Raw genomic sequence first — 12,360 nt, forward strand, 5'->3', positions numbered from 1 at the left:
ACTGAGGATACAAAACTGGGAGGAGTGACTGATACCCCATAGGGCTGTGCTGCCATTCAGAGGGACCTTGACAGGTTGGAGRAATGGGCAGAAAGGAAGCTCCTGAAGTTCAATAAGGGAAGTGCAGAGTCCTGCACCTGGGGAGGAATAACCTCATGCACCAGGACATGCTGGGAGCCAACTGGCTGGAAGGCAGTTTTGAGAAAAGGACCTGGGGTTTTGAGAAAAGGACCTGGGGTTAACTGGTGGACAACAAGTTGAACATAAACCAGCAATGTGCCCTTGTGGCCAAGAAGGCTAGCAGCCTTGCGGGCTGCATTAGGAAGAGCGTTGCCAGCAGGCTGAGGGAGGTGACCTTCCCCTCTACTTAGCCCTGGTGAGGCCACACCTGGAGTAGTGGGTCCAGTTCTGGGCTCCACAATACAAGAGAGATACAAAACTACTGGAGTGAGTCCACTGAAGGGCCACGAAGATGATTAAGGGATTAGAACATCTCTCTTACGAGAAAAGGCTGAGAGAGCTGCAACTATATAGCCTGGAGAAGAGATGACTGAAGGTCATGTGCATAATTATCTGAAGGGAAGGTGTAAAGAGGATGGGACCAGACTCCCTTCTGTGGTGACAGGATGCCCAGTGACAGGATGAAAGGCAATGGGCACAAACCGAAACACAGGAAATTCTGTCTGAATCTAAGGAAAAACTTTTTTGCTGTGAGGGTGACTGAGGAACAGGCTCCCCAGAGAAGTTGTGGAGTCTCCTTCCTTGGAGATATTCAAAAGCTGTCTGGACAGGGTCCTGAGCAGCCTGCTCTAGGTGACCCTGCTTGAGCAGGGGGGTTGGACGAGATGATCTCTATAGGTCCCTTCCAAAATCAACCATTCTGTGATTTTGTGATTCTGTATTGTTAATTGTAGTTGTAAAGGTATAGATACTTTAAACATAAATATATGCCACATATATATTTGTATTCATGTGCTGTGTGCAATACATATATAACTGATAATATAAATGAAAACTTGAACATATTTTGATTGTATTCTTCTTCCTTACATCCTGCATATCATTTACATTACATTCAGAAAGACAGCGGAAAAACACGGAATTAACAGCAAGCCTATTATTATGATGATCATTTGTACGTTAGATGTTTTTTCCTCCTTTGCCTAATCTTGGTCTTCTTATATTATAAACTTTTATGAGAGGAATCTCTTAAAAGAAGCTTCCTTTATTGAGGGCTAAGACAGGGCACCTCAAATTCTTTCACATTTGTTGCATGTCAAACACAAAGATGTGAAATTACTACAGACCAGCTGCTAGACAGTAGCCTGTTTAAATGTCTAGAATCCAACTTGGCACCAAGGACCTACCACTAAAAAATAGATATTTACTGAAATAAAAATCATGCAATTGAATCTGACTTGACTGAAGGAAAAAGGTCACAGACTTTTCAGTGAACAAAAATATTTAATGTGCACTAAGAAGGTTCCAAAGAAAAAAATAAAATAAATAAAATTGTTTAAAAATCCATGCTTAACCTTGTCAATGTCAAACAGCTACTTACAAAACTAGTTTGTTCATGTATTTCATTGTGAACATTACTGAGGTGCAAAAGAAGTTAAAGCCTGGGAAAAGTCCTTAGTAGCAACAAGCAATCTTCTTTCTTGAAGCTAATAGTAGAGCACATGTATATGCAAAACAAAATGACARTTATAACAAGGATCCACCTGATAAGGAAGAAATGTATTATCAGCTGACTAGTGATTCTTCTGGGCATGTTTGCAAATACAGTCGAGTAAACTCTTCTTGATTGGAAGATTTCACATTAGGCAGCTTCACTCTGTCTCACACCAGCTATGTGCACACTACCTTACACAAACTGTGCATGTACCAAACGTGACAACAATAACCAGCTTTTCACACAGTGAGCAGGACACAGAAATATAAATCCAAGCGTGTACTGAAAGTGATAGAAGAAATCTCYAAATCCATTATTTCCACAAAAACACGACAAGTTTCATAACTATGACCTATAACATACTATACCCTGTAAAAGGGACAGAAAACAGAGAAATGTTCATAGATTTGGCTCCATGTGGCAGTAACAGATGACTAGCCATGTGGCCTGGGAGTTCCCTTAAAGAAAAAGAGTAACATTCACTTCCTAAAGCTTAAGGAAAGGAGATGAATGTTGTGGATCTTTTGGAAGAGCAACTATTGTAAATTTGCAAATATAGTTACTCTCTGTGGACTGAAAAAGAATTCAACACCACAAAAGAAGAGACTGTTTTCCTGAGGTTTGAAAAAATGCAAGGAAAACACAAAAATCTTTATCAGCATGTCAGTCAACGCTTCGATGTGTGGAATTTTTCCAGCAGAAATCTCTGTGGGAAAAGTCCTTTACTCTCTATAATGAGAACCATCAAAGCAGCTTAATCTTAAATGGTCAAAACTGACTGCTTTCTAACACGAAGATGCAAAACAGCAATGAAGACCTAAATATAATGTTGTCTGCGCAGATAAACTATTATTTAAATTCAAAAATGGAAAGACATATTAAAAACCTAATTTCCAGGAGATACGGCAATACTTAAAGGTTGCGTAAAAAATTCCAATATCACACAGATTCTGATTATCTGAATGCAATCCTACTGATCCCCATAACCCCAATATACCTCAAACAGTTGTTTTGTAAAATGATCAATGAAATGTGTGGAATCACACTGGAAAAAAGGATAAGAATGCAAAACACCTTTTTATTATAGCATATTAACAGAAATATTAATTTGGCTTACAAAATTTATCTTTGTCTGTCAGGCAAGCTGAAATTTCATTGAACTATTTTTGCTGAAGTGAATAACAGGAACAATCTGTGAATGAAGAATGTATATGAATAATTGATGTCATGGCCACTGGGTTATTGAATCCCAGCCAAGAGAATACCTGGATTTTAATAGGAGAACTTGCTAGCTGAGCCAGGACCATTTCTCAAACACTGTACGTACAATAAATAGGAAGTAGTCACTGCTGCAATAGGCAAAGAAAAAGGATAGAGAGATAAATTAGGACAAAGTTAGTATTGTACCAATTTTCCACATCTGGAAATTAACCCAAATGATTTGATGAAAGACAAATTTCGGAAGTGAATCCAGAACTCTTCATTTCACAAAACCACCCTCCTTCTCTACAATAGCTTGCTAAAGGTTATTATCGTGTAGAGTTATCCTTCGTAGTTTCCTTCTGCTCTTCACTGTAACCATATATAAGAAGTGCTAGAGTCCAAACTAGTATTTCGAGCAGCAGCAGCAGCAGTTTACACTGCTGTGTCTCAGATGGCTTTCAAGCATCCTCTGATACTTTAGGCGGTCAGTTATCTTACCAAATAATTCCACTCAGTTTAAGTGCATAGTTTGGGTATATCACTACTGTAGAAATGCTTCAGAAAAAAAGCTGAAATGTAGGTATGGCTGACTCTACCTCATTGGTTTATACATTATGTAGGAAGAGGAATTTGCTGGGTGAAAGAAGGGAACCGTCTAAGGAATAGCAGAATGAAACTGAGTAAAAGAAAATTGCGGACAAAGAACAAAAAAATACAGCAGTGAGATCTGTCTGTCTGTTGAAGAAAATCTGCAAAAGAGTGCCCCTGTTTCAGTCAATAAAATCTAGCCTAGACATACATAATGGCCTTTAGAAATCATTATGGCCTTGAGAGAAGTAGGCAATGCAGTAGGTTCTTTATAATACTATGAATTGAGGAGGAAAAGCTATTTTAAGTCAGGGATTTTATATTTGGTTTATCAATTTAAACCAGCGGGAATGTGGAGAGCTGAAAATATTGCTTTAATATCTCCCCAGCTGTGGACTTTTCTGTTAAGATGGAAAATACTAATATCCCTTATATGTATGCAGCTGCCATTGTCCCTGAAGATCCTAGAACATCTACAAGCTATTCATAAAGAAAAGTACATTCACTCAATCATAGGTATGACTGCAGCAATCAGATGTTAGTCACAAATATAAAACCAGTTAGCACAAGAGAGTACTAATTGGATACTAATATCTATGCAAAACCCTGTACTTAAAGAGTATGATGAGGTGAACTTTAATGTCAGTAGCTTAATTTTTTTATAGCTGGATTTGAAAAATAAGTGGCACCAGAAAGGAAAAAAAGTGGAGCCTTTACTAGAATAGCAGAGGATGCAGACTACAGCATATCTAGTTGAAGGTGATTTTTGATCTGAATATTCCTAAACAAGAATATACAAAATATCTCTGAGGGATTGATATGGAAAATTCTGAAGAGCTGGAACTGGAACCAGTATTGGAGTTAATGCCTCTTAAAGCACAGGAAGAATACCCAAGAAATCTGTGGAAGGWTCACTACAGAGCAATTTCATGATGGCTGCTTACTAAATAACTGTGCAGGAGGGCTATGGAAAACAATTAAGTTCTTACTGAACCAAGATCTTTCCTGCAAACTTATGTCCACTGTATGTAAAAAGTGATCTGGTTTTTATGGAATGCCATGAGGGTAGGAAATTAAGTCCTGGAAATAAATAGAATATTCAACACTCAAACTTTCTACTCCATACTTGTAGCAAAAGTTTGAAAGGAGGATTGACTCTCCATTTAGGATGTTGCTCCATTCTCTGTTTTAGCTGATCCATAACCCTCTCCTTCCACTCTAACAGCAGTGGAGTAGAATGCACTGAAGACCCCACAATTACATAACACAGGTACATTTTACACTGCATGTGTGAGGAAAACCTCCTAGATGGGATCTCATCTCATTATGAATGAACAACAAAAAGTGTGGGAAGAAAGCTAGATTGTTAACTGGGAATAATCTAATTAATGAATTCTGGTTAATTCCAACTCAATTGGTCTAAATAAGCAACATGCCATTGAATCCAGGATGTGAACAGAGCTGGAGCAGTATGATCTTGTAAGTGCAACAGAAACATAGTGACAAGAGGGTAATAAACAGTGAACAGTGAAAATAATTGCTTGCCCTAAATATTTCAAAACAAGATGACAAAATTATCATAAAATTGGGCCAAAAAGTATAAACATTGTATTGTGGATATAATTTGTCTTTTGAATTTGCCCAGCTGCAGCATGTGTATAGCTAGCACCTAGCATTCCAAACAGCCCCAAATATACAAAGGTGATTTTGGTCCACACTGAAGGAATCTCATTCCTGTATCTGTCTCTCCACTTACAGCACACTACTATTCTCCCAACTCCCCTCAAACCTGTCCTCTGTATCTTCTCTGTTTACATCAGCTCTGCTCCTATTTCCCTATTCTTTCATCTACCTAGCCTTTCCTCAGCCTTATCTCAGCTCTTCCTTTAATCCTGAGGGTTTTCGCATACCGCTTTGATGACCATGAGGGCTGCTACAGGACCATTTTCTTCCTGAGACCTTGTGCTTCAGATAGGAAGCAGGAAGGAGAAAAGAAAACACTTTGCTCAAAAGACAGATAGATGTCAGATTTGTCTTGCTGCACCCACTGAGCTGGGAGATCATGTGCTCCATGACTCTGCGAGAGTCTTTTGCCCTGGTCAGCCAGTCACCCAGTACTGGTGTAATAATCACAGTCTGTGTTTGTGTGGGCATGTGTATTCATGTGTGTGTTTGGCTATATGTTTCCCCATGGATCCTGCACATTTTTCCCTCTACTTTGATCAACTACTCTCAATAAAAACAAAACTGAGTGTGGCATGTATCTGACCAGTTACTWCTTTGGGTAACAACATAATGCTTTCAATATATTATTTAGTCACGTCAGAGAGAAAGTTGTAATGTGACCTCATGAGTTAATAGTGTCYAGCTGGGAGAGCAGGATAAGGATTAAGGCTCCACTCTTGGAAGACAGCTGCTTCCTCTGCTTAGGAGAGTGGGAGAGCACTTCAACCTTCATTTTCAGCTTTTAGCAAATGTTGCTTATTTCTGTTAGCTCAAATTCTATAGGAAAGCTTTTTTTGCTTTTGTGTTTTCCAGCAAGCTGAAGAAAAGTCTCCATGGCTGCTGTTGCTGTTATCACATACCTGAACGTGGTCAGCCCTGCTAAGAGTGCTCATATGAATCAAAGTTTCATCACTGCTAGTTGCTGACTGTTAAGCAGGACTTGATATAAAAGTAGGTCTATAATACCAGTATTTTCTCAGCCCACACTCAGCTCTGAGTGCATGAATGAATAATCAAGAACCTGTAGAAGGCAAAGAAAGGAAACAATATCTGCTATTTGCACTCTAAATATAATAATGACTGTCAAGGTCAGAAGGCTGAGTTTAGATGTTGGCTTGTTAAAAACACAGGTTTCTGTTTCTAGAGACACATGAGAGAATGACATGGCTGACATCACATCTGCATGCCTCTGACTCCCTAACCGGACCGATCAAATATCCCTTTACAGTCAAGTCAATCAGAGACTTGACTTTGACAGGTGACCTCATTATGGACTTCTGTAGAAGGCTACATAGTAATACATTTTAATTGCTCTACCACTGTACCCCACTACTAATTCTGAAAATAGAGACATTCAGAACATGAGAAAACTGAATGCAGAACCCAAAAAGAAAAGAAATAACACTGATTAGGGGAGTGTATGTGATCATCCAACTATAACCTAAAAATACCAACTTAATATAACCAATATAGCTGCATTCTGCATGAATAAATTCTTAAGCAACTGAGTTACATGAAGTGCCATGTCATCTCCTCAACTGTTAACTGGGACACCCTGGAATGACAACTTAAATGTCAGTATTGTTAATTTTTTTTTTCTACAAGTTATTCCAACAGACTATTCACTTAAAGTGCTTAAGTCAAAATACTTGACTTGCTCCAAAATCTAGGCAAGGTTACAAAAGTTCCAATTATCCACCCTTCAGTTGTTAAACACAAATGCTACCAAAAGCAGCTTCTACAATTGTTATCAAAATCTGTGCCATTAAAAACTAAAGGTGTGGAGATATCATAAAATAATTGGAATTTAATGATGAAACAAAATGCACAATTTGTTTTGTGATCCCTTCAGACAGTATAAATTCAAATGAGTGGTTTATAGGTGATATTTTTCTAGAACTTTTCTATTTTAACAAGAATAATTTCTAATAAGTCCCCACTTCAGTGGATTCAGTTTGGTACAATATAGCAGCTGAAGCAACTGTGGCACAATATATAGCAACACATGAAGTGCAACATATGAAGTTTGACAGCATCATATTTCTTTGTCTCTTTTTTTAATTGTCAGTGATCACCGACAGGAGACTATTTCATTTTTTTTTTATAAGTAAAAACAAATTAACTAAGAAATATTCCTGTGTATAGAGCACTAGAAACCATCCCCAAATTGCTAGAGTATTATTTTTATAAGGCAGTAGCAACAACTACAAAGGGAAGACTACTCCATGCTAAAAGATGTTACAGGAGTGCTAAGCATTATCACGAGTTTCTAGAAAAACACACAAGCGGGAAGCTTTAGAAAAGGGATTATTTCTTTTACACACGCATTATCTAGCATTATGCTTTGTGTTCATTAAAGAATGACACACAAAAGGATTAAATACCAGTTGTCACAGGAACAGGGCTAATGGCCCCTTTGTCCCCTTTCTGCATTCTCTCAGAGCACTACCCTTAGTTTCCAGATTCCATATTCCCACCTACTACTACCTGCATGGATAAGCAAGGAGCTCCTGGCAAAACTCAACCAGAAGAAGGAAGTATACAGAAAGTGGAAAGGGGGACAGGCCACTTGGGAGGAATATAGGAATGTTGTCAGAGTATGCAGGGATGTGACAAGGAAGGCTAAGGCCTGTTTGGAATTAAATCTGGCTAGGGATGTCAAGGACAACAAGAAGGGCTTCTTCAAATACATCAGTAGCAAGAGGAAGACTAGGGAAAATGTGGGTCTGCTGCTGAATGGGGTGGGTGCCCTGGTGACGAAGGATGCAGAAGAGGCAGAGTTACTGAATGCCTTCTTTGCTTCAGTCTTTACTGCTCAGGCCAGCCCTCAGGAACCCCAGACCCTGGAGGCAAGAGAGAAAGTCTGGAGAAAGGAAGACTTTCCCTTGGTGGAGGAGGAGTGGGTTAGAGATCATTTAAGCAAACTTGACACCCACAAATCCATGGGCCCTGATGGGATGCACCCATGAGTGCTGAGGGAGCTGGCAGATGTCATTGCTAGGCCACTCTCCATCATCTTGGAAAGGTCATGGAGAACAGGAGAGGTGCCTGAGGACTGGAAGAAAGCCAATGTCACCGCAGTCTTCAAAAAGGGCAAGAAGGAGGACCCAGGGAACTACAGGCCAGTCAGCCTCACCTCCATCCCTGGAAAGGTGATGGAGCAGCTCATCCTGGAGGCCATCTCCAAGCATGTGGAGGACAAGAAGGTGATCAGGAGTAGTCAGCATGGCTTCACCAAGGGGAAATCATGCTGAAACAATCTGATAGCCTTCTCTGATGGAATGACTGGCTGGGTAGATGAGGGGAGAGCAGTGGACGTTGTCTGCCTCAACTTCAGCAAGGCTTTCGACACCGTCTCCCATAACATCCTCATAGAAAAGCTCAGGAAGTGTGGTTTGGATGAGTGGACAGTGAGGTGGATTGAGAACTGSCTGAATGGCAGAGCTCAGAGGGTTGTGATCAGTGGCGCAGAGTCTAGTTGGAGGCCTGTAGCTAGCAGTGTCCCCCAGGGGTCAGTAATGGGTCCAATATTGTTCAACTTCTTCATCAAAGACCTGGAKGAAGGGACAGAGTGCACCCTCAGCAAGTTTGCTGACGATACAAAACTGGGAGGAGTGGCGGATACCCCAGAGGGCTGTGCTGCCATTCAGAGAGACCTGGACAGGCTGGAGAGGTGGGCAGAGAGGAACCTCATGAAGTTCAACAAAGACAAGTGCAGGGTCCTGCACCTGGGGAGCAATAACCCCATGCACCAGTACAGGTTGGGGGTTGACCTGCTGGAAAGCAGCTCTGCCGAGAAGGACCTGGGAGTGCTGGTGGACACCRAGTTAAGCATGAGGCAGCAATGTGCCCTTGTGGCCAAGAAGGCCAATGGTATCCTGGGCTGCATCAGGAAGAGYGTTGCCAGCAGGTCAAGGGAGGTGATCCTCCCCCTCTCCTCAGCCCTGGTGAGGCCACATCTGGAGTACTGCGTCCAGTTCTGGGCTCCCCAGTACAAGAGGGATGTGGCACTACTGGAGCAAGTCCAGCGAAGGGCTACAAAGATGATGAGGGGACTGGAGCATCTCTCTTATGAGGAAAGGCTGAGAGAGCTGGGCCTGTTCAGCCTAGAGAAGAGAAGGCTGAGAGGAGATCTTATCAACGTGTACAAGTATCTGAAGGGAGGGTGTCGAGAGGATGGGACCAAACTCTTTTCAGTGGTGCCAAGCGACAGGACRCGAGGCAACGGGCACAAACTGAAACACAGACAATTCCATCTGAACATGAGGAAAAACTTCTTCACTGTGAGGGTGACAGAGCCCTGGAACAGGTTGCCCAGAGAGGTTGTGGAGTCTCCTTCTCTGGAGATATTCAAAACCCGCCTGGACGCAATCCTGTGTAATGTGCTCTAGGTGACCCTGCTTGAGCAGGGGGGTTGGACTAGATGATCTCCAGAGGTCCCTTCCAACCTCAGCGATTCTGTGATTCTGTGATACAGGATGAATTCTTACAATTCTCCACTTTTAGACCAGGTCCCAGCCTATGGTATCACTTATTGATGAGTTTACCTGCCAAATCCAACTAAATCCAACCTCCTTCTGTTCTTCCCTTCAGTGATCTGATAACCTTCTTAAGAATAGAGTAGTTTTCAGTTTAAAGTAGAAAAAAAATGTTTAAAAACAGTATTCTGGCTGTATGCCTGTATTATGTCAGGATTTATTATCTCCTGCCAGTAAATTAGGTAGTTCCTCAGGCAGATCTTTATGCCTCAGTCTAATTTTCACAAACAAAAATCCCTCTTAGGTTCTTTTTTAAATGTAATTTTTCTCTTATTGCTGATGTTTTAGGGATTTTCATAGGCTATATTGTCTCTCAGTGACTTCTGTGTATTTGCTGAGGGATGGCTTACACTGAGCTTTTCTTTTTCCTTTCCACTTGTCCCTTCTAACAGAGCACCTGTAAATTAAGTTGGTATATTCATATTATAAACATCCAAACAGATTAACATATAGAATGTAATTACTACAGTATTTTAGAGCTGCTATGAACCTATCACATAAATATCACTAAAAACAGCCGATTTCTATGCTAAAGAATGAGTATGCATGAGTATGTTTGTTACAAGAACTATGCTGAGCCTACTGCAAGAAAATGGTCTTTCAGTATCACAATCAAATTTGTCATCTGCGATTGCAAGATAAGGTGTGAATGTATTCTATAAATAAAAACTCTTAAACACACAAATGCACTTAGCTCTTACCTGCCATTATGTACTACACTACAAAAAGATCACATCTTAAAGAATTAAAGTGACAAATATCTAGGAAGATTGACCAGTAGGCATATAATTATTCATCACTTACATTCCATCTCAATTATATTACTTCCCTTAGCATCACCTCTTTAATTCTGCTCTGGAAATATGCTAATTGTATATCATGGATTTAATTTGTTAGTAGAAGTTTACCAAATTCTCAGAATGATTATATGCTAAAAGAATATTACTTTACTTAGGACTTCTTTAAAAATCTCATATTACAATGTCATAGTGGATTAGTTAACAAAATTTAAGTATCCTCTCTTTCAGCAATGGCTTTGAAAATAAGTACATGCTTCACAAATATTTGACAAAAATTTGACAGCCTCACGTAAAGCCCACACCAGGGATAAAAGTCAGACTGTACCAGAAGACTCACTTTCCCTGGTTCTCTCCAAAACAAACATCTGTGGTATACACTCTGTTGGGTGGACAGGCAGGATACCTGTCAATACTGTGTTGCAATGCCACATAAAAGAGGAGAAGCTGAAAATAAAAAGACAGAGTTGCAGATATTGGAGGATCAACCAAGCCTCTTTATACTGTTTCTTCCATTGTCTTTGCTACAGATGTTAACCTCAGCTTGGTGCATGAATCCCAGAAGTAGGCTGAGCAAAGGGGGTGCTATTAAACCTATAGAACATTGTAAGACCTGTTTCACTGCTTATCCCAAAACTTGGCTTTCCCTACACACACTTGCTACTGGCTAGTTGTGCTGCTGGGTACCTTCCTAGTCAATTCCCCTTGTTTTTATAAAAAAAWATATGTTGTATCTTGTCTTGTTTGACATTCAGTCATGTCCTATTTTGTCCCTGCCCTGACCTACTTCCTTCTTTCCTGCAGAAATGTGATCATAGCTTTACACTTATTTAAATTTATAAGCTGGTTTGAAAGTAGTCTCTTTTGCTGGCTGTCAACAAGTAGAAGTCATAAAAAATAAAATAAAATAAAATAAAATAAAATAAAAGTCAACAAATAAAAGTTTGGGGCCTTATAAGCCAAGTTCTAGTGAAGAGATGATGTGGATCAGCAAAAGCAAACAGAAAAATGTAAAAAATTTGTGTTTTTTTTTTTTAATATAGGGAATGAGATATTTAGAGGCACCTCAGGAGGCTAGAAACACATCTCTGGCTCATTGCTATGGGAATTGCCCTCCTAAAACACTTTGAAAATATTGATATGAAATTTTAATATTATTTCTCTGTATTTTTAAGTTGTTCCCCATAAGAAATGGAAGTTACATTCTGGAATAACTGATTACCACTGAAAGAGGATGACACAGGGAGGAAGTTAAGAGAGATGCACGGAGACTATGGCTGAAAAGCTCACTACAGTTTTTCCAGATAAAGAAATGGCAGCTACATTAAAAATCACATCTAGAACATAATACTTCAAATCGTCATAAACTCAAGTATTTTAAAACAAATCATCCTAAATTTAGGTATTTCATTTTTTTTTTCTTAAAAGAGACTATCAGTTAGAGGTAATTATATATGGCACATTTCAAATAAAAATCAAATGTTTCAGTGTGATTTCTGCATATTAACTCCATTACACTAAGTAAATATGACAGATCAGTGTAATGAAGAAAACGTTCTCAGGGCCCCGAGCGCAGCAGCAGGTCCTGCAGCCTCTTGCCCAGGGCTCCGGCTGCCCGGGCGCGGGGCCGGCTCCGACACGGGGCAGCTGCAGCGGGGTCAGACCGCGGCGAGACGGGGCCGCGAGTCGCCGCGGCGGGGCTCTGCCCCGGCCCGGGAGCCGCGTTTCGGCTCCTGCCGCAGCGACGCCGGAGGGAGCGATGCCCGCGCTCGGCGTCGCACGTCGCGAGCCGCGAGCGGCCGCGCTGCCTTCCCGGCGCCGCCTCGGGCCCCCT

This window comes from Apteryx rowi, unplaced genomic scaffold (assembly GCF_003343035.1).
Source record: "Apteryx rowi isolate R43461 unplaced genomic scaffold, aptRow1 scaffold_332, whole genome shotgun sequence".
Taxonomy (NCBI): domain Eukaryota; kingdom Metazoa; phylum Chordata; class Aves; order Apterygiformes; family Apterygidae; genus Apteryx; species Apteryx rowi.